Source organism: Bufo gargarizans, chromosome 2, assembly GCF_014858855.1.
Source record: "Bufo gargarizans isolate SCDJY-AF-19 chromosome 2, ASM1485885v1, whole genome shotgun sequence".
In the NCBI taxonomy this organism is placed as follows: Eukaryota; Metazoa; Chordata; class Amphibia; order Anura; family Bufonidae; genus Bufo; species Bufo gargarizans.
The window spans coordinates 332,548,416-332,571,541 of record NC_058081.1 but is presented as its reverse complement, the minus strand read 5'-3'; the positions used below and the strand labels follow the sequence as shown (position 1 = coordinate 332,571,541).

The following is a 23,126-nucleotide window of genomic DNA, read 5'->3' as shown; positions in this document are numbered from 1 at the left end:
TATAATGGAATAATTACTCATCTTGTTAATATGCATATAGTCCCATTTTAATATTTTAGTTTTTTAGTGCAATCTCATTTTCACTGTCTTTTTTTTTTTTTCTTTTTAATTTCCTTTTAGGTCATTGCAACAGTCCAGCAATTCATTATTGAAAAAATGGGCCCAGCATATGTTGACCCTCCAATATTTGACCTTCAACATAGCTACATTGACTCGACCTCTAGCATACCCCTCATATTTGTCTTGTCTTCTGGAGCTGACCCTTTAGAGCTGCTAATTAAATTCGCAGAAGAGCAAGGTGATGATAATTATATTTAGAGAAAATCTGTTTACACATTTTCATAATTAGTAAAATGGATGTTCATTTAACATACCAAGACTGTTAATTCTTTCACTCTGCTTCCCCCTCAAAAGCTAGTTTCCACAGCAGCACAGAACATAAAATGGTTGCAAGGCCATGAGTTGTATAAGAGGCCAAAAAATGCCTGTTCTCTGATAACACTCAGAATCTGTGCATAAGACTCTATTCACGCGACTGTATATGTTTTGCAGTCCGAAAATCACAGATACGCAAAATAGTAATACTGGCCGTGTAACATCCGCATTTTGTTGCAGACAGATCGATCTCAATGGGTATGTGGTCCGGAACAGATAGAACATGTCCTATACTTGGCCACAAAATGCGGACAGTTTAACCCATTGAAGTCAATGGGTCCACAACAAAATGTGAATGCTACATGGCCAGTGTTTGTATTTTGCGTATCTGCTGTTTTCGGACAGCAAAAAGGATATGTTTATGTGGATGTAGCCTTAGGCCTCATGCACACAAATGCATTTTCTTTCCATGTCCATTCCATTTTTATTGTGCACCTTATACGGAACCATTCATTTCAATGGGTCTGCAAAAAAACGGAAGTTACTTTGTGTGCATTCCGTTTCCGTATGTCCGCATTTCTGTTCCGCCAAAAAATAGAACATGTCCTATTATTGTCCGCATTACGGACAAGAATAATATTGTTCTATTAGGGACCAACTGTTCCGTTCCACAAAATACGTAATGCACACAGACGTCATGTGTATTTTTTTGCGGATCTGTTTTTTTGCGGACCTCAAAATACATACAGTCATGTGCATGAAGCCTAATACTGATATTTTTGTAAGCTCTCTGCACCATTTCACATACCCTGAGCAAAAATATAAACACCTACTGGTAAGTGACAGGTCTGTGCGGCGCATTGCTAAATGAACTGTCACTTACCAGCAGGAGGAGCTCCCGGCCGGACACAGACATCGCAGCAGCCAGCAGGTAAGTATGATGCTTCTACTATTGTACTATTGCTAAGTAACCATGGCAACCAGGGCTGCAGTAGCGTCCTGGTTGCCATGGTTACCGATCGGAGCCCCAGCGATTAAACTGGGACTCCGATCGGAACTCCGCTGCCACCAATGATCGGGGGAGGGGGGGAGATGGGAGGCCGCACACTGGCCACCAATGTTGTTAATGCTATAGAGGGAGGGGGGCCGATGGGGGGCGTACACTGTGCCACCAACAAACTATTACAATAGAGGGAGGAAGGGGGGGCCGGGGGGCGCACACTGTGCCACCAACGAATTATTACAATATAGGGAGGAAGGGGGGGGTGGGGGGCGCACACTGTGCCACCAACAAATTATTACAATATAGGGAGGAAGGGGGGGTGGGGGGGCGCACACTGTGCCATCAACGAATTATTACAATAGAGGGAGGAAGGGGGGCGGGGGGGCCGCACACTGCCACCAACCTATTATTACAACAGAGGGAGGGAGGGGGGGCCGCACTGGCCACCAATGATATTCAAACTGGGGAGGGGGGGTCTGCCCCCTGCTGCCTGGCAGTCCTGATCTCTTACAGGGGGATATGATACGTACAATTAACCCCTTCAAGTGCGGCACCTGAGGGGTTAATTGTGCTGATCACGGCCCCCTGTAAGAGATCGGGTGCTGCCAGGCAGCAGGGGGCAGTCATGTACACAGTTTGTAGTATATTCTAACTAGAAGCGTCCCCATCACCATGGGAACGCCTCTGTGTTAGAATATACTGTCGGATATGAGTTTTCACGCTCTAACTCATATCCGACAGTATATTCTAACATAGAGGCGTTACCATGGTGATGGGGACGCTTCAAGTTCAAATATACCATCGGATTGGAGAAAACTCCAATCCAATGGTATAAAAGGGACTCCTGACTTTACATTGAAAATCAATGGGGACGGATCCGTTTGAAATTGCACCATATTGTGTCAATGTCAAACGGATCCGTCCCCATTGACTTGCATTGTAATTCAGGACGGATCCGTTTGGCTCTGCACGGCCAGGCGGACACCAAAACGACTTTTTTTTCATGTCCGTGGATCCTCCAAAAATCAAGGAAGACCCACGGACGAAAAAACGGTCACGGATCACGGACCTACGGACCCCGTTTTTGCGGACTGTAAAAAAAACTGGTCCAAATGAACATGGTCAATTTAGTACAGAGCTACAATAGGGCACCTATAGAGGGGTATGTATGGGACCTTAATGTATCTCTCATTCCTGATTTCACACAGAGACATACATGGGTTTTGTTTTCTGTGAGATACCATATAAAAAGATATGCTCCATTGGCTGCGGTATGTATAGAGCTTTTGGAATAGCTCTGTACATACAGCACCTGACATAATAGGGTACGAGCACTCCTGTGCTGACATACAGTCTATTGCACCGCTATAATAAAATATCCATGAATTACTTTACAGTGCAACTAAATGTTATTTAACCGTCAAGATAAACAAAAGGCAATGTACCGTATAAGAAATAACAGCTACCACATCATTGTCAGTATTACAAAATTAAAGTGAGAATGGGAAGCAAGATGGGTAGTCAGTTACATATTTGTGTGATGAAAACACCATTATTTCTGACAACCTGTCAAGTTCCTGGCAAGCTATTAGTGAAAGGATATGAAAACAAACCAAATATTCACATTTCAATTTAGTCCAAACAAACTATCTTTTTAGAATCTCACTCTTCCCGATTCAATCTTTTTAGTGTTCTTGTAAGCCCTTACTCTCAGCTATGTACTAAATTTGTCAAGGGGCGTAACATTTCACCATTCATTTCTCCCCTGCCCACACTGTAAATGGAAATTCACAACTCTGAACTTAAACGATCTTCTGTAAGAAACAAAGCTGACAGCCATTGCTTGGTTTATTTCCAGTTTGTTAAGGGTGTCAGACAATTGTCGAAAGGGAAGCGTTCCTTCCCGGCAATCGTCTGCTCGTTAGCGGAGGAGACTGCTGCTATTACATGCAGTGATCTTCTCCACAGCATGGGGATGACCAATCGCTATGCTACTGCTCGTCCCCCTGCTGTATAGTGGTTATCGTTATTAGACACCACAATCTGCCGCTTGCAAACCATAATTTTTTAACATGTCAAAAGATTTGGATTGCCCGATGATTGGCAGCAGTATTACACTGCAAGGTGATCGCTAATGAGGGTTCATGTGAACGCTCATTAGAGATCATCTGCCGAAACATTGGGCAGTGTAATACAGGCTTGTTTTATCATTTACAAAGTGGTGTCTGTGCAAGGAAACATGTGATACAAGTTGATGGCAAATAATTGGTTATTAGCTTATTGTCCTTCTGATGCGTTAGCCCATGCGTTAATGTCCATATGAAAACTAACAAAAGCCAGTATTTCCAGATAGACACATTGTGGATACAACTAACCAAACTGGAATGATTATTCTTGAAGGGAGTATCTATTGTTAAAGAACAGCACAGTCAATGCATAAAATGTGACTATAGATAGAAAAATTAAAACTGCATACAACATTAACATTTCAGTTTCTTTTTTATTTGGTAAATGGAAGTCAAAAAGGTTTCAGCAAGACATCAAACAAAGACATAGAGGGATATTTAGCAAGGGCATGAGGATGCATCTAATTTATGATGAGGCGCAGGCCATGTCATAAATTAAAGAATTCACTGCGTAATAAAACGTTAAAACAAAAACAAAAAAGTTTTGCTATTGTAAAGTTATTGGTATGTAGTTTAAAACGGGGATGCCGAACCTGCGGCCCTCCATCAGTTGCAAAACTACAACTCCCAGCATCCAGAAAGCCTACAGCTATCAGTCTACAGCCGAGAATGATGGGAGTTGTAGTTTTACAACAGCTGTAGGGCCGCAGGTTGAGCGTCCCTGGTTTAAAACAAAGGGGTAGGAACCCATCCGTCAGCACAGGTAAATAAGGCAGAATTTAGAAGTGGTCTACATTGATTAGCCGGTTGTAGCCCAGTTGCCCTCTAATTATCCCGCCAAGATGACTGTAAATAGTCAGTGTATATTCACAGTATTTTTGTGGACTAGCCGGGCATACCCACTGATATAAAAAAAAATAACTACCTACATCCAGGCTTAAAGATCAGACGGGCTATCCAGTCAAAATATATGGCTGATGTTGCAGTCACAACTTAACTCACATACAAGAGTCAGAACTGAATCAGCTATATGGTGTGTGCTTAATGCTGAGACATATATTACCTATGACCTAGGTGTATGTTGTTGCAGCACAAAATATCTCCCCAACAGCGCCAAATAAATACCATCATGAAGTACAAAATACCTGGCATTATTGTCCGTTGATAACTGTTCCCCCACTGGCAGCAGCATTGTCCCCATTTAAATGTCTCACCTCTTTTTGGGACTTGCTTGCTGTTTTACACAGCAGATGCCTGCACACTATGCAGGGCTTAATAGGAACGCAATGATTTTCCCATGGACTTTAAAGGTTATTGCAGTCTATGGTATGTATAAGCAATCTGATGATCACATATTTAAGTCCCCAAAGGGGACAGGGCTAAGAAAAAATTGTTTAAAGAGGACCTTTCGCTTGTATAAACTATGTGAACTGAGTATGCTTCCATATAGAGCGGCGCCCGGGGATCTCACTGCACTTACTATTATCCCCGGACGCCCCTCCGTTCTCCCGTTATAGGCTCCGGTACCTTTGCTCCTTAAGTTATAGTAGGCGGGTCTTCCCTTGTCCTGTGGGCATCTCCTTCTCCTAGGCTGCAGCGCTGGCCAATCGCAGCGCACAGCTCACAGCCTGGGAGAAAAAAACCTCCCAGGCTGTGAGCTGTGCGCTGCGATTGGCCAGCGCTGCAGCCTAGGAGGAGGAGACGCCCACAGGACAAGGGAAGACCCGCCTACTATAACTTAAGAAGCAGAGGTACCGGAGCCTATAACGGGAGAACGGAGCAGCGCCCGGGGATAATAGTAAGTGCAGTGAGATCCCCAGGTGCCGCTCTATATGGCAGCATACTCAGTTCACATAGTTTATACAAGTGAAAGGTCCTCTTTAAAAAGTCTACTGAAATCACCCCCTCTCCCCAGATTACATATAAAAATAAATAAACAATAAAAATTGTCATTGTTGATGCTGCTACGTCTGCAAATGCCTGAGCTTCTAAAATACAAAAGTATCTCATATCATGAACACTATAACAAAAAAATCTAAATGCAATCACTGTTTTTGGTCTCCTTTCACCTACAAAAAACAATTAATAACAGTGATTAAAAAGTAATTCATGCACCAAAAAAGTATAAAAAAACTACAGTTTGTCTCACAAAAACAGCCTTTACAAAGCTCTCTAGGCAGAAATTATAAAAAAAAAGTTATGAGTCGATAGTTTCTTTCTTTGGTATCAATGTAATTGTATTGAACCGCAGAATAAGTCATTTATAATTTTCACCCAACAGGGAACACTGTAAGAACAAAACCCTTAAAATAATGAATTGGATTAGCAATTGCAATTTTTTTTCCAATTCCCATTAACACATTTTTCAGGCTGCCATGGAATATTAAATGGTTCCACAAAAAACAAGCGTCCTACAGCTATGTGAATAAAAATTTTAAAAGTTATGGCTCTTGGAAGGCAGGAGGTTAAAATGAAAAAAAAAAAATGGCAAATGGCGGCAGAGTAGACAGTTTAAAACAACTGTGTAGAACTGTTGTAAATAAAAAAATTTAAGAGAGTCAATGACTCCTGCAAGTACTGTATATAGGCATACATTACATGATTGTGCATGCATTTTTATGCTTTGAATTTGCTCCAAAAACTGTCTGCAACAACATTTATAGATTACACACTGAATTTAAGTCAGGTCTTTGAGGCATTTTTATTAGTGTTTTTTTTTATGTTTTCCATAGCTAAAACTGCACTGTCCAGATGTTTCCGTAGACAGTAGGGGGTTATTTCATTTTCTACAGAATGCATTTTGTGTGTGGAATTTTTTTGGTATATTTTCCACAAACTCCACATGATCCAGGTTCAGCATTTTAAGCAATTTTTCATGCAGTTTCTTGAGCCAAAGCCAGAAGTGGATTCCAAAAGTGGGGAGATATAAAGGTAGGAGTTATGCTTCTTCATGATGGATCCACTCTTGGCTTTGATTTAAAAACTGCATTAAAAAGTACACGGCATTTAAAAAAAAATGTCATACATGATACCACTTGAAGCTGCAGATTTAGATGTTTTTTTATCCAAAGCTAGAGGTGGATCAAGGAGGAAGGAGAAATCCATCTTTTATACTACTCGTCCCTTTTGAAACTGTCTCTGGCGTTGGCTCAAAAACTGTATCACAAATGTCTCCTAGACATTTACATAGCCAGTGTGTCATTTTTTTTTTACATTTTTTTATTGATTTGAATATTAAACTGTAAGCACCAATGTTACTATATAACAGTGCTCTAAATGCAAGCCTGCAGACTTTGAATATGATGAACCATGTATCAATTAAACCACTTTATTTCCTCCTTTTGTATCTTTTGGTATCTAAGTGCATTGTTAATCGCCTTGTTCCTCTATGACTCGATCGTGTCTAGTGTAGCCAAAGGTAATTCCAAAGTGTATTCTTTGTTTGATATTTATCTACCAGATTCTTATTTCTGCTGATATTGTGCTGGTAATCTATCTCCATTTTATCTTGGATTAAGAAAAACAGCAACTGCAGAATCAATGTGTGATAGCATTATTCTTGGTGAATGGTTGTTTTTCTGTAAGAACACACAGAAGCAAGAGATTTGTATGGCCCTGCTAAAACAACTCCAGCCCAGAATACCTTCCATCACTTCTTCCCCCTTAGGGCTTGAATTCAGAAATAAACATTTGTTTAACAGGTTTTATTTTACTTACAGAGATGGGTGGTATGAATCTTCAAACAATTTCATTGGGTCAAAGGCAAGGTCCTATAGCTCGAAAAATGATTGAGAAGGTAAGGCTCTTCCTGTAATTACATGACTGATGGCAGGTAAACTAACTAAAGGTCCTGTTACATGGACCAGTAATCAAGCCAATTATCGGGTACAAGCGTTTGTAGAAAATAATTTTGCGCTTGATAATTGGGCCGTGTAAACATGCGTGCAACCATTCATTGGGTGGTCATGTCTTTCAGCCAGCACCAAAAATCATAGTTTCTGGACAGAACATCTATCTGTGTAAAGAGAGATCTGCTGCCTAAAAAAAATATTCTCCATTGCCAATCCTCATACAAAAGGGGCGATTGGTGAATGTAAATGTAGCTTTTACGTCCTCTGACAATCAGGCAATTATCAGAAATGAACACTTTCCAATAGCTGCCTTGGTCAATGTAAAAGGACCAGAAGCTACGCATTCATGACCCAATTTTGCATAGCCATATGCTGATCAATATGAGGACTGGGCTAGGCAGGAAGAAGTTAATTATCCCTAATTACTCTGATAATCATAAACAGGGATATTCTTTATTTATGAAGTTTTTGAAGCCAAAACCTGTCCATAGGAAGAAGAGAATTAGATTCTTTCCCGTAGACTGTCGCTCCCTTAAAGGGGTTATACAGTTTTTTCTTTCTGATGATCTATCCTCTGAATAGATCATCAACATCTGATCGGCAGGGGTCCCGGGTGTCCTTCCAGTAGTGCTTCTCTCTGTTTACTCCTGGCCCAGTGATGTCACAACTAGTATGACTGGCCTGGGCGCGGCTAAGCCCTGTTCGTTTGAATGGAGCTTACCTTCGCCCAGGACAGTGATACTAGTCGTGACGTCACTGGTACTGTGGTAAGCAGAGAGAAGGTCGCAGCGCTAGTGGACCACCACTGCCTTCTCAAATAGCTGATTGGTGGGGTCCCGGGTGCCCTACCAATCAGATGCTTCATCAGAAAAAAAACCTGCAGAACCCCTTTAATGATTCACTCCTGGCATTGGCTTAAAAGGCATGCATGAAAGAAGCCTAAATATTGCAAAATATTTTCTAAGGCTACTTTCAGATATGCAATTCTCTTTCTGGTTTGGAGATCCAGCAGAGAATCTCAAAACCCGAGGAAAATGCTTCAGTTTGAGTTAGTACAACTGGCTTCATCCGTTCCGTTCAGATGCGGTTTTGTTAAATCGAAAGTGAACAAACCAGATCCGGCACTAACACTATTGTAAGTCAATGGGCGCCAAATCTATGATTTTCCTGTCCAAAATTGACTTGCATAGTTTTTTTTCAGTTTCACAACTGAAGTGGTTTTGTGTCCGGTCACAGAAAGCAACAAACCAGAAAGGAATGCATTCTGATGTATTCCGTTCCAGTTTGTTCAGTTTTATCCCCATTGACAATGATTAGGGATAAAACTGAAGCGGTTTCCAAACCTGGAAAGGAATTAGCATATGGGAAAGTAGCCTAATACTGTGTATTGGAAAACCTTTGAAATCATTTCTATCAGGTTTAGGCCAGATGATCGTAGGCCAGATGCAAAGACTTTTTTTTCAAACAGTTCATAGACAACTGGGAGGCTCATTTTCAGTGAGTGCTCTGTTAAAAACAATATGACAAACGTATTGGAAACTATATGGGATGGAATGTCACTGCATAAGGGCTCATGCACACAAACATGTGCTGCCCGTTGCTGTATTGCGGAACAGAATCACGGAACGGAACACTATGGAAGCACTACTGAGTGCTTCTGTGGGATTCTGTTCCGTACTTCCGTTTCGCAAAAAGATAGAACTTGCTCTATCTTTTTGCGGAACAGACGAATGCAGACCCATTCAAGTTGAATGGGTCTGGATTCATCCCGGCGGCCATGCGGTGGTTGCCCGTTCAATGGGGACCCCAAATTGCGGTCTAAAATGCACGGAAAGGCCCACCTACGGCCGTGTGAATGAGCACTAATACTGTGATAGCTTTGCTAGTTAACTGTGCATTTTACTGTTAATAAGTTAACACTATCACTGATGATCCTCCCCCCCCCCCCCACACCATCTCCATGAATCCACTTCTTGAGCCCTGTGATTTATTTGTTTATCTGTTATAAAAGAGATTTATGAGATGATTTATACTAATATACTAATTTATACTAACAAATTCTTTGTCTGTCTATTATGTAGCAATATTCTTGATAAGCTATTTTATCTTAGTGCTTTCCATTGCATTTGAAACAAGCTTTTAAATTTCATGATTGCTTTGCCTCTATTTCTTATAACAAAAGGAAGCATTTTACTCTGATAAGATATATTACAAAGTTTCTTGTATTGAGCTGTGCCATTCATTTATGAAAAAAAAATGTATGACAGTTACTCATTAATGCCCACTTTTCCTTTTCTCCCTGTGTCTCTAGCTACTTGGGTTTTGTCCCAACATAAAAAAAAAAAAAAACACTGATAGGTCAATTGGCTTCCAATGACTTTGGCCATAGTGTGTCTCTAGATGAGGAAATTAGATCAGGGACAGAGACTGATGTGAATGGTGAAAATCTCTGCATAGTGATATGGAATATATTAGTGCTATATAGGCATTTGTATGTGTTTTTACCCAAAAATCTGACATGAAGAAATCATAAAGAAAACATTTGCAGGCATCTTCTGCATATCTAATCTGAATCAGTCAATCATCCACTCATATAATAGCATTAACCACTTTCCGTCCGCCCATAGGATATAAACGTCCTATGGGTGGATCTCTATTTCTGAATGGACATTTTAAAACGTCCGTTCAGAAACTGCAGCCGCACGCTATTCGTTCAGCTGCTGATCAGGTTGCCCGCTGTCAGTGACAGCGGGGCAACCCAGAGAGAAGGCAGGGACAGTGCCCAGGTGTCCCTGCCTTCTAGATCGCTGCATACACAGCGCTCACCGAGCGCTGTGCATGCAGAGCAGGAAGCACTATGCGCTTCCTGTTCCGGCCCGGCGGTCATGTGACCGCCGGGACCGGAGAGTGCAGTAGCTGTGTGAGGTCTTTCACAGACCTCGATCAGCCCTGCACTGAGGCTGTACAGCGCTGTATTGCGCTGTACAGCCTCTCTGGGGGATGTATTTTTCCTGTAACTGGGGCTACTATGTCAGCCTCAGTTACAGGAGAAATCAACAGTGAAAAAAAAAAGGAAAAAGTGAAGTAAATGTCCCCCAGAGGTCTTGTATGACCTTATGGGGGACAAAAAGTGTAAAATAACAAAATAAATAAAGGGTTGGAAAAAAAAAAGTTTTGCATGTAAAAAAAAAAGTCTCCAAGTACAGAATAAAAAAAATTGTAAAAATAGAAAAAATAAAATAAAATAGACATATTTGGTATTGCCGCATCCGTAAACACCAGCTCTATAAAAATATCACATGACCTAACCCCTCGGGTGAACACCGTAAAAAAAAAAATAATAAACAGTGTCAAAACAAGCAATTTTTGTCACCTTACATCACAAAAGGTGCAACACCAAGTAATTAAAAACACGTATGTCCCACAAAATGGTACCAATAAAACCGTCACCTCATCCCGCAAAAAATGAGCCCCTACATAAGAAAATCTCTAAAAAAAATAAAAAACTATAGCTCTCAGAACATGGACACATTAAAACATAATTTTTTGTTTCAAAAATGCTATTGCGTAAAACTTTAATAAATGAGAAAAAGTATATATATTAGGTATTGCCACGTCCATAACAATCTGCTCTATAAAAATGTCACTTGACTGAACCCCTCAGGTGAACGCTGTAAAAATAAATAAATAGAAACTGTGCTAAAACAACCCATTTTTTGGTCACCTTGCCCCATAAAGTGTTATAATGAATGATCAAAAAATCATATGTACCCAAAAATAGTACTAATAAAACTGGCACCTTATCCCCTAGTTTCCAAAATGGGGTCACTTCTTGGGAGTTTCTACTTTAAGGGTGCATCAGGGGGCTTCAAATGGGACATGGCATCTAAAAACCATGTGGAGTTCCTTTTCTTCTGTGCCCTGCCTTGTGCCCATACAGCAGTTTATGACCACATGTGGGGTGTTTCTGTAAACCACAGAATCTGGGTAATAAATATTGAGTTTTGTTTGGCTGTTAACCATCGATGTATTAAAGAAAAAATGTGATTAAAATGGAAAATCTGCCAAAAAAGTGAAATTTAAAAATTTGATCTCCATTTTCCTTTAATTCTTGTGGAACGCCTAAAGGGTTAACAAAGTTTGTAAAATCGGTTTTGAATACCTTGAGGGGTGTAGTTTTTACAATGGGGTCATTTATGTGGGTATCCACTATGTAAGCCCCTCAAAGTGACTTCAGACCTGAACTGGTCCTTAAAAAGTGGGTTTTGGCAATTTTCTTAAAAATTTGAAGAATTGCTTCTAAACTTCTAAGCCTTCTAACGTCCTAAAAAAATAAAATGACATTTCCAAAATAATGCCAACATAAAGTAGACATATGGGGAATGTTAAGTAATAAATATTTTATGAGGTATCACTTTCTGTTTTAAAAGCAGAGAAATTGAAATTTTGAAAATTGAGAATTTTTCAAATTTTGGGGTAAATTTGGGATTTTTTCATAATTAAAGGTGAAATATTTGGACTCAAATTTATGACTATCATGAAGTACAATGTGTCACGAGAAAACAATCTCTGAATGACTTGGATAAATAAAGGCGTTCCAAAGTTATTACCACATAAAGTGAGATATGTCAGTTTTGCAAAATTAGGCCTGGTCAGGAAGGGGGGAAATGGCCCAGATGGGAAGTGGTTAATAACATGTATGTAATAATTGTATGTAAAAATAAATTAAAAAAAGAATGCATTGCCAAGGGGAAAAACTTTTTTGAGCCAGCATAAAACAGTGTGATTTTAAAGTGATGATTCCAATAATACAGCATTAGTAATGGAGGCTTTTGTATGTAAAATTGGATGTACACACATTGTGTCAAACTAGATAATACAGAGCCTTTTAGGAAATCACAGGATAAGTGCTGGTTCCAAAATAACACCCACTGGTAGCCTTATCATTTCATCCCATAAATGCACAATGGAACAGAATATGAAAAGACAGAGGTGACTGCTATGCTGTCAAGTAGTATAGCAGAAATAAAACATAGTATCCAGCAGAGAATATCCAGAGGGTTTACTAGTGAACGTTTTGACATTCTAGTGTTTTAGTTTTAAAAGTAAAAAAAAAAAAATGTTTCTACTGTAGTTGTCTATAAGAGAGAACTTAAAGGGGTTTTCTCATCTCAGGCAATGGGGGCATATCGCTAGGATATGCCCCTATTGTTTCATAGGTGCAGGGCCCTCTGGGACTCACATCTGCACCGAGCCCTGAAAGTGCAGGAGGGCGCAGCTCTCCATTCATTTTTATGAGATCACCGAAAATAGCTGAGCGCTGGCTCACATTCACTTGTATGGGGAGAGCGCTTGGTGGTGGCCGGACCCAGGGAAACCCAGGGTCCTCCAGCAACCACTTTCCCTGTTCCATTCAGCCCCCTGTACTTTGATACCCCTAAATAAAATCCAGTGTGATCAAGTACCTCCAAGAGTCACCAAATTAGTAAATGGAGTCCACCAGTGTGGAATTTATTCTCAGTATAACTACAGCTATTCGCTAAAGGCCTCAGAGGTTTGTTGAACATTAGTGATAAAAAAAGCATGATGAAAACCAAGGAACACGCCAGACACAACTGCAAACCTACCAAGACATAGTTGTCCACATAAGCTGACAGCACAGGCAAGAAGACCACAATTAGAGAAGCAGTCAAGATGCCCATGGTCACTCTGGAGGAGCTGCAGAGATCCACAGCTCAGTTGAGAGAATCTGTCCACAGGACAACTGTTAGTCATGTACTCCACAAATTAGGCCTTCATGGAAGACTGGCAAGAATAAAGCCATTTTTGAAAGTAAGCCATAAAAAGTACTCTTTGCAGTTTGCCACAAGTCATGTAGGAGACACAGCAAGCATGTGGAAGAAGGTGCTCTGGTCAGATGAGACCAAAGTTAGACTTTTTGGCCTTAATGCAAAATGCTATGTGTGTTGGAAAACTAACAATATAACAAAACAATAACAAATACAGGTGCACTCTGCAGTCTCACTAAACCCTCAAACTGATTTTAAAATTGAGAGATTAGTCAACATGTCCTACGGTGTAGAACATGTCTAAGCCCGGGCACCACGTCAAGGTTTCTCAAGTAGCCCGAGACCTAACGCTCTCCTACCTGAGCCGTACTGGCTCCTGGTATCGCCCATACGGCTCAGGTAGGAGAGCGTTAGGTCTCGGGCTACTTGAGAAACCTTGACGTGGTGCACGGGCTTAGACATGTTCTACACCGTAGGACATGTTGACTAATCTCTCAATTTTAAAATCAGTTTGAGGGTTTAGTGAGACTGCAGAGTGCACCTGTATTTGTTATTGTTTTGTTATATTGTTATATTGATTATGACATACACACTTGTTACCTTGTGTGAGATGTCTATTGTGGTACTTGTGGTTCGCTGCGGGCATCCTCCACCGTATGCATTTTGCTGGGGATCGCCATTAGCAACGGGCCACAAGTGCAGGATTTGCTCCCCTGTATATATGCACGACTGCATGTGGGTTTGAGCACCTCCTGCTAATGCCACCCTGTCTTTTTGTTTGTGTTGGAAAACTAACACTACACACCACCCTGAACATACCATCCCCACTGTGAAACATGGTGGTTGCAGCATTATGCTGTGGGGATGCTTTTCTTCAGCAGGGACAGGGAAGCTGGTCAGAGTTGATGGGAAGATGGATGGAGCTAAATACAGGACAATCCTAAAGGAAAACTGGTTAGAGGCTGCAAAAGGCTTGAGACTGGGGCAGAGGTTCACCTTCCAGTAGGTCAACAACCTTAAACATATACCCAAAGCTACAATGGAATGGTTTAGATCAAAGTATATTCATTTGTTAGAATGGTCTAGTTTGACTAGAGAGGCCTAGTCAAAGAACTAAATCCCATTGAGAATATGTGGCAAGAAAATTGCTGTTCACAAACGCTCTCTATCCAATCTGACTGAGCTTGAGCTAGTATGCAAAGAAGAATGGGCAAAGATTTCAGCCTCTAGATGTGTAAGGCTGATAGAGCCATACCTCAAAAGATGTGCAGCTATAATTGTAGTGAAAAGTAGTCCTACAAAGTATTGACTGAAGGGGGCTGAAAACAAATGCACGCCACACAGAATTTTGTTTATTAAAATTTTTGAAAACCATGGAACATTTTCTTTTCACTTCACACACACTTGCTATTTTGTGCTGGTCTATCACATAAGTTTGTGGGTGTAACATGAAAAAATGTGACAAAGTTCAAGGGGTATGAATACTTTTCCAAGGCACTGTATTTATGTCTGTCTGTCTAGCTAGCTATCAGTGAATAAATGTAAATAAACAGCACTCTGCTCGTATAGGTGAACAGGACTTTAGCAGAAGATCAGTAAGTATCAGTATTGTGTTTTTTACTGGAAGCAAATTAAGCATTTCAGGGCCAGACAGGCCCCTTCATCAGATTCACACCACATTGGTACATTGGTCTGAATCTGATGATGGAGTCTGTCCAATCCTGATACGCGTAATTAATTACTAATAAAATACATACTTACCGATCTTTTGCTAAAGTCCTGTTCACAGATACGAGCAACGGGACAGTTGTTTTCTCTTCTTCACTGAGTTTCTGCAGTCATCCCGACCCTAGTTAGGCTGGGTTCACATCTGCGCTGTGAACTCCTGCAGTCTATTCCGGCAGAGGAACAGACTGCCGGAGTTCACTGTATCCGGTATAGCCGGACACCACTATGCACTGCCGGATCCCATTACAGTGAATGGGGATATGGTCTGGCGGTGCATGTGGGTAATCCGGCTATACTGGATAAGGTGAACTACGGCAGTCTGTTTCTCTGATACGGCCACTTTTGGCTGCGGGTAGCATTTTTAGTCTGGCTGAAAGCCCGCATGTACCCCAGAGACACTGACTGGATTACAGTGCTGGAGTTCACAACGCAGATGTGAACCTGGCCTCACTGATCCTCCAGTGCAGCAGCCCGTGGTGCATACTTTTTTAACACCCTTTTCAACCCCTTCTTCCCCGGGCCAGGTTTCACCTTCCTGCCCAGGCCATTTTTTGCAAATCTGGTAATAACTTTGGAACGCTAATATTTATCCAAGCCATTCTGAGATTGTTTTCTCGTGACACATTGTACTTCATGACAGTCATAAATTTGAGTCAATATATTTCACCTTTTATTATGAAAAAATCCCAAATTTACCCAAAATGTAGAAAAGTTTGCAATTTTAAAAATTTCAATTTCTCTGCATTTAAAATAGTAAGTGATACCTTCAGAAAATATTTATTACTTAACATTCCCCATATGTCTACTTTATGTTGGCATCATTTTGTAAATGTCATTTTATTTTTTGGGAACGTTAGAAGACTTTCTAAAATAAATTTAGCAAATTTCCAAAACCCACAAAGGACCAGTTCAGGTCTGAAGTCACTTTATGGGGTTTACGAAGTGGAAACCCCCCATAAATGACTCGACTGTAGAAACTACACCCTTCAAGTTACTCAAAACTGATTTTACAAACTTTGTTAACCCTTTAGGTGTTCACAAGAATTAAAGGAAATGGAGATTACATTTCTAAAGAAGAAAAGGAGTGCCATATGGTTTTTGGAAGGCAGATTTTGTTGGACTGGTTTTTAGATGCCATATCCCATTTAAAGCCCCCCTGATGCACCTTTACAATAGAAACTCCCAAAAAGTTACCCTATTTTGAAACTAGGGGATAAGGTGCCATTTTTATTGGTACTATTTTTGGGTACATATGATTTTAATTGCTCTATATTACATTTTTTGTGAGGCAAGGTAACCAAAAAATTGCTGTTTTGGCACAGTTTCTATTTTTTTTATTTTATAAGATTCATATGACAGGGTAGATCATGTGCTATTTTTATAGAGTAGGTTATTACGGACGTGGTGATATCAAATATGTCTACTTTCTTTTGTTTGTTTCAGTTTTACACAATAAAGCATTTTTTTTTGTAAATTTGTTTTTGTGTCTCCATTTTCTGAACGCCATATTTCTTTTATTTTCTGCCAATCGTCTTGTGCAGAGGCTCAATTTTTGCAGAAAGAGTTAAAGTTTTTATTGGTACCATTTTTGGGTACATATCATTTTTTGATCATTCATTATTTCACTTTATGAGGCAAGGTGACCCAAAAATTTGGTTGTTTTGGCACCGTTTTTATTTATTTTAACAGCGTTCACCTGAAGGGTTAGGTCACATGGTATTTTCATAGAGCAGGACGTTACGGACGTGGCAATACCTAATATGTATACTTTTTCTTATTTATTTAAGTTTTACACAATAATAGCATTTTTGTTTTAGTGTCTCCATAGTCTGAGAGACAAAGTTTTTTTTTATTTTTTGACTGATTGTCTTAGGTATGGGCTCCTTTTTTGCGGGATGAGATGATGGTTTGATTGGTACTATTTTGGGGGGCATATGCCTTTTTCATTGCCTGGTGTTGCAATTTTTGTGGCACTGTTTTTATTTTTATTTTTTAACTTTTTAAGTCATGTGATATTTTTATAGAGCTGGTTGTTATAGACGTGGCGATACCTAATATGTATATTTTTATTTATTTATTTATTTATTTCACTTTAACAGAGTAATTGCATTTTTGAAACAAAAAAATGGTTTAGTGTCTCCGTGTTCTGAGAGCTATATTTTAGAATTTTTTAGGCGATTGTCCTATGTAGGGACTATTTGTTTGCAGTATGAGGTGACAGATTTATTGGTACCATTTTGGGGGGCATACGCCTTTTTAATCGCTTGGTGCTGCACTTTTTGTGATGTAAGGTCACAAAAATGGCTTTTTTTAAACAGTTTTTATTTATTTTACGGTGTTTATCAGACGGGGTGGATCATGTGATATATTTATAGAGCCTTTTGTTACGGACGCGGTGATACCTAATATGTGTGTGTTTTCTTTTCATTTTTTTTTCATATAAAATCAGTGGAAAGGGGCGTTTTTTTCTTTTTTTTATTGAAACATTATTATTTTTTCCTAAAAAAAAATTTGTCTTTTTTTTCAACTTTATTTCTGTCTCACTCTGGTACTTTACTTTTGGGGGTCTTATCCCTTCTGCAATGCATTACAATACATCTGTATTGTAATGCATTGCCTGTTAGTGTATTACACTGAGTAATACACTAGGAGGTTGCCTAGGAGACCAAGCCTGCGGCTGGATCTCCTGGGCACCCATAGAAGGCAGGTCCTGATGCCGTGCAAGGCATTGGGCAGCCTCTGCACAGCATCGGGCTGCCTTCTCACCCATCGGGTCCCCGCCACAGAAGTGCAAGGACTCGATGGGCTACCTTACCCGCCGCACATCCTCTCTATGCCGCGGTCAGCGCTGATCGAAGCATAGAAGCGGTTAATCCACCGGCATCTGCTTGTACAGCGATGCCGGCGGATACAGCAGGAGCCCGGCTACCAGGGACTGCCGGGCCCCTGCAGCGATTGGGTGCACACCTCTACAGTGCGCCAAAATGCGGGAACGCACCTGCTGCCATGACGTACTATTATGTCAGATTTTGGGAAGGGATTAACACAGACAGGTGATCCTTTTATCAGCAAACATTTTGTTTCTTAGTCAAGCAGTCCTACCTATCTGCGCTTCTCTCTTCTATTTTATGTAGCTAGCTATCTAGCTATCTAATATCTATCTTATGTAGTATCTAGCTATATATTTTTCTGTCTATCTATCTGCCACAAAGCAAAAACAAACACAATACAAAAGCATTCTGCAAACACAAATATTATATAAATATGAGATCTTGGCAAATGCATTTTGTGCAAAATCATTTGTGCTTCTCCATCCAGGCAATGTGATCTCTTTTGAACAGAAGCCTACTCTAAATGCTACCTCTTTTGGTGCTGACTGACCTCCATTAAATTTAAATTCAGGGAATGCAAGTTCCATATGCCTGCTGAGCTGTATTTTACCTCTCCTGCTGCCAAATGGCCTCCAATGAATGCAAGGAGAGCAGACTTCAGCTTTATAATTGCATTAAAGGGGTTATCCCATGACATATAAAAAATTAAAATCAGACATTATCTAGTACATGAAAATCTCTTTCTAGCAAAGCTAGAACCAGCCCTGGACCTCACATGGATCCAGAGATCTCCCCATTCATTGCTCTGCTAGATTTATATCAAGCTGACAGCTCAAGGGGGGGGGGTCTTTTCTGCTGCAGCTAAGGGGGCGTGTCCATGCTCCTCCTATCAAAGCTCAGGAGGCAGTTTAAGGATGAAACTGAGCATGTGCGACCATCTCAGTGAGCAGGACAAAGAAATGAGAAAGAAAACAAACAGCAGGTGGCAATATATGGATACATTTTATTGAATAACTCAGTGGCTATGCTAAATTATCACTTACATGCAATCACAAAAGAATTCAGATCCAGGAGCTGGCTTGAAAACTGTAGAATATTTTTGGTGGGACAACTCCTTTAATTAAAATCAGCCTGAAGTAGAGACAAGCTAGTTAGGAGTGCACAACTAATGGAGACAGCCACACCTCAAAATGCAGACTGCAAAGAAAAAAATAAGAAGCGGTTAGTCAGCACATCCCAATGCATAGTTGCACGTCTCCATACATTCAAATGTAACAGCACTCTACTAACACAAATACCAAAATATTTAAATTAGTGCCATGCTCACTATAGAAAATATACTAGTGCTAATGTTATGCTTGTTATAAATGTGAGATTCGTGGCAAATACTTTTTGTGCAAAATCATTTATGCCTGTCCACACCGGCATGATGATCTCTTTTGGACAGGAACCTACTCTACCTATATAAATTAGTGCCATGCTCACTATAAAAAATATACTAGTGCTAATGTTATGCTCGCTATAAATGTGAGATTCCAGGCAAATAAATTTTGTACAAAATCATTTGTGCTTGTCCACCCCGGCAAGATCATCTCTTTTGGACAGGAACCTACTCTACCTCTTTTGGTACTATGTAACTGTCTATCTATTTGTCTGTCTATCTATCTATCTATCTATCTATCTATCTATCTATCTCTCTCATACATATATATTTATATATCTCAAATTTATCTATCTCTACTTAAATACATTTTCTAATTCTTAATACTTAAGCTGTCCCGCCACTAGAATGTAAACTTACAACAAAGTTTACAAATGAGTGGCGTTATGGTAGCAAGTCATCATTATAATCGATGTGCATAACTCTCCAGGCAGCATTATCCAAACTCTATATTAATTTAACGTCATACATGCAATGTTTCTTTCAGTTATGACTCTTAATCACTGTATGAAAGATATTATGTTCATAACAGCAACATCATCTACATCTTGTACATCATTGCCCATAAATATTTTACTAAGGATTTATACCAAAAGGCCAAGAATCTATTATTTCTTCTCAATGACACTCATTTAATACCCATTAAAATGCAAATACGTCTATGGTTTTTAAATCAGGAAAATTAACATTAACAGTCGGATGATTGATTAAAGGTCACAGAGACTGTATAACTTAATTTCCCAGATAATTACTGTATTTGAGTTTTCTCCAGATTGTTATATTCATAATTAATTTTATATATGGGTATCTGATATTAACATATTTTCCAGATTTTTGGTGATTCCTCGTAGGCAGCTGAAGAAGGCACATGGGTTGTACTCCAGAACTGCCACTTGGCCATTAGTTGGCTTACAGACCTTGAACAAATCTGTCAAGAAGTCATTACAGATCCAGAAAAGACAAAATCTAGCTTCCGCTTGTGGCTAACCAGTTATCCTTCACAAAGTTTCCCTGCATCCGTGCTGCAGAATGGAATAAAAATGACCAGCGAACCCCCAAAGGGACTAAGAGCAAACTTGTTAAAGTCATACCTTAGCAATCCAATTTGCAATCCGGTTTTCTTTAATAGCTGTAACAAACCACAGGTAGATTACCGTTACTGTGTCACTGCACTCAACAAGCTCATTAGTATCTAGGCCATGCATTCACAGATCGGGGATAACTTGAGGTAGAACCAGTAACAACTTGGCATTCACTAAACTAATAATGTTTCAAATGATTCACATAACTCTGCTTTTTGAGTCTAAGTAACATGTAGTAATTTGCCTAATAAATCTCTATGTATCAAGTACCCAGAAGCTCAGCTGAAAGACTTCTGCAATAGTGAAATGGGAGGTAGATGACATCTCCTAAATATGGGTTGTATGATACATTTATTTTTAAATATTTCTGTTAGTGCTTTTTACATTTTTTATGTGCTGACATAAAACATAATCTTCAAATATTACAGTTTTCAAGCTGGCCATGATAGCATTCACATCCAAGCTGATGTTACCTGCCCTCTGTAGCTCACATGCAGGGTTGGACTGGCCCACCAGTGTACAAGAGGATACTCTGGTGGGCCTAGGCTCTGATACTACAATGGGCCCCACAGATACAGAAGAAAAAAACTATTGGGCTGCCTTTTGAGCCAATAACTTGCCCCTAGGGACTATTTCAAAACCTATTGATGATATAGGGGTTGGGCCTCACAAATAATTTCCTTTGGTGAGGAGCAGCAGCAGGGGAGAAATGGAGGTGAGTATAGTTTCTTTGTTATTTTTAACAGTTATATATATATATATATATATATATATATATATATATTTTTTTTTTTTTTAAATTAGATTAAACCAGATAGTAATTCTATAGTGACTCTATTTTCTGATTTGGTAATTCTATTTCCTGAACATGATTACGGTGGCTTCCATCTTGCCTGAGCTGTTGCTAACAACATATAGAGATATATTTTACAGCAGCCACCATGGGCCATAAACACAATGAACAGGAATGGAACTTATTGATTTCTATGAAAGTTTTCTAGGCATCTATGACCTCTAGAGGTCATTGCACAAGGAAGGAGTAGATAAAGTTTTTACAATCACCGATTGTGAATGGTACATCCGGTGTTGTAATCCTGCCTGTGACAATTAGGAGATAACTGCTGAGTGATATGTATTATTAAGCTTAGTGGCCGGTGCTAGAACTGTAGCACTTTAGGACTTTTTGCACAGTTGTGCAAGCGTTTATACGTATCCTAACGCTAGTGTGAAAGTAGGCTAACATCAGCAAAATGTATTTAGAAATATATAAAAAATAAAACATATTTAACATAAAAATCATGATTTAAGCAACGTCATTTTTCAATGACATATTCCCTTTAAAAAATATTCTCCCTTGAAAACCACTTATTGTTTGTCATTGATTACCATTTTTTAACTAGGCTCAAACTTTAACTAGGCTTTTTTGCTACATATTTAATATGCAGAGATTCCATTTAAAGGAGTATTCCCATCATAGACAATGGGAGCATGTCGCCATTGCCTGATAGGTGTGGGGACCCACACCTAAGCTAAGAAGAGAGCGGGGTCTGGCCACCACCAAGTGCTCTCCCCATACAAGTGAATGGGAGCGAACAGCGCTTGCGCGGCCACAGCTCCCATTCATTTCTTTGGGGCTGACGGAAATAGCCGAGCCATCGCTTAGCTATTGTCGGTGGCCCCATAGAAATGAATGGAGGGTGGCTGCGCATGTGCAGTGCGCCCTTCATCACCTTCCCCACTCCATTCTTGGTGTAGGTGCGGGTCCCAGAGGTGGGACCTGTACCTATCAGACAATGGGGGAATATCTTAGCGATATGCCTCCATTGTCTGTGATGGGAATTCCCCTTTAACAGATTTCCTGCAGCCATCACTAGAAAGGACTCGGAATCTTACTGCATACTCTGTAAATGTTGAACTTTGTAATAACACAGTATGGATTTATGGAGTCATTTATCAAACTGGTGTAAAGTAAAACTGGCTTAGTTGCCCATAGAAACCAATCAGATTCCACTTTTCATTTTTGGTTGCTGTGGGCACCTGAGTTCTACTTTACACCAGTTTGATAAATGACCACATCACTGTGTAAGCTCCCTCTGGTCCTGGATTCAGCCTATGGCTATTTAGGGGATTAGGAACTGTCTCAGAAAAAAAGGAGCTTTGACCATTATAAAGATATATTAAGACATTTTTCAGCACAGAATTGTAGACCTAAAAACATGATAAGATGTAGGGATTTACTTTAAGTTGGTTTTAATAAAAAAGTTAAACATTCATTTGTAATTATAGATAGCATACTCTCTTTTATCCCCTTAGTTACCACCAATGCACATTTTTATGGTGCTCACTGAGGTGCCTTAGACTGGGTCACCGCCTTTTTACAAAGTTCAAGTCTAAGAAGCGTTGATCTTGGCTGTTTAACTCCACGCATGTCGCGAGCAATAGCGCCTGCTTTTGTCTCCCTTTGGCACCCCACAAATGCGATCGCGGGGTGCCAATGTCAGTGCTGGTAGGCCAGGGCCTAGTGAATTCCCCAGACCTACCTCTAGCATGTTCCAGCAGACTGTGCTTCTCTGGCGTAGCCTGCTTGTAGATGTCAGTATTCCACTGACATTAAAATACCTTGCATTGTAGGAATAATGCAATGTATTTTAGAAGCCTATTAGGTTGCCTATTATAGTCCTTTATGGGACTATTAAAAGGTCAAATAAAAAAATTCAAAGTAAAAAATAAAATTATCCGTAATGACCCGCACTACACAACAATTACCCGCACTACAAAACAATTTCCTGCACTACATAACAATTATTATGTTATTTATCCCATATTCCAGTGATAACTACCCTAGTTATAACTACCAAAAAAAATAGAACTAAGTAAAAAATCCAAAAAGTCACATAACC

The 23,126-nt window shown here is 39.8% G+C and overlaps 1 pseudogene; it reads left to right on the top strand.

Moving 5' to 3' along the window:
• Positions 1-23,126, top strand: part of LOC122925882 — a 2,558,103-nt pseudogene that overhangs the window by 2,426,875 nt on the left and 108,102 nt on the right.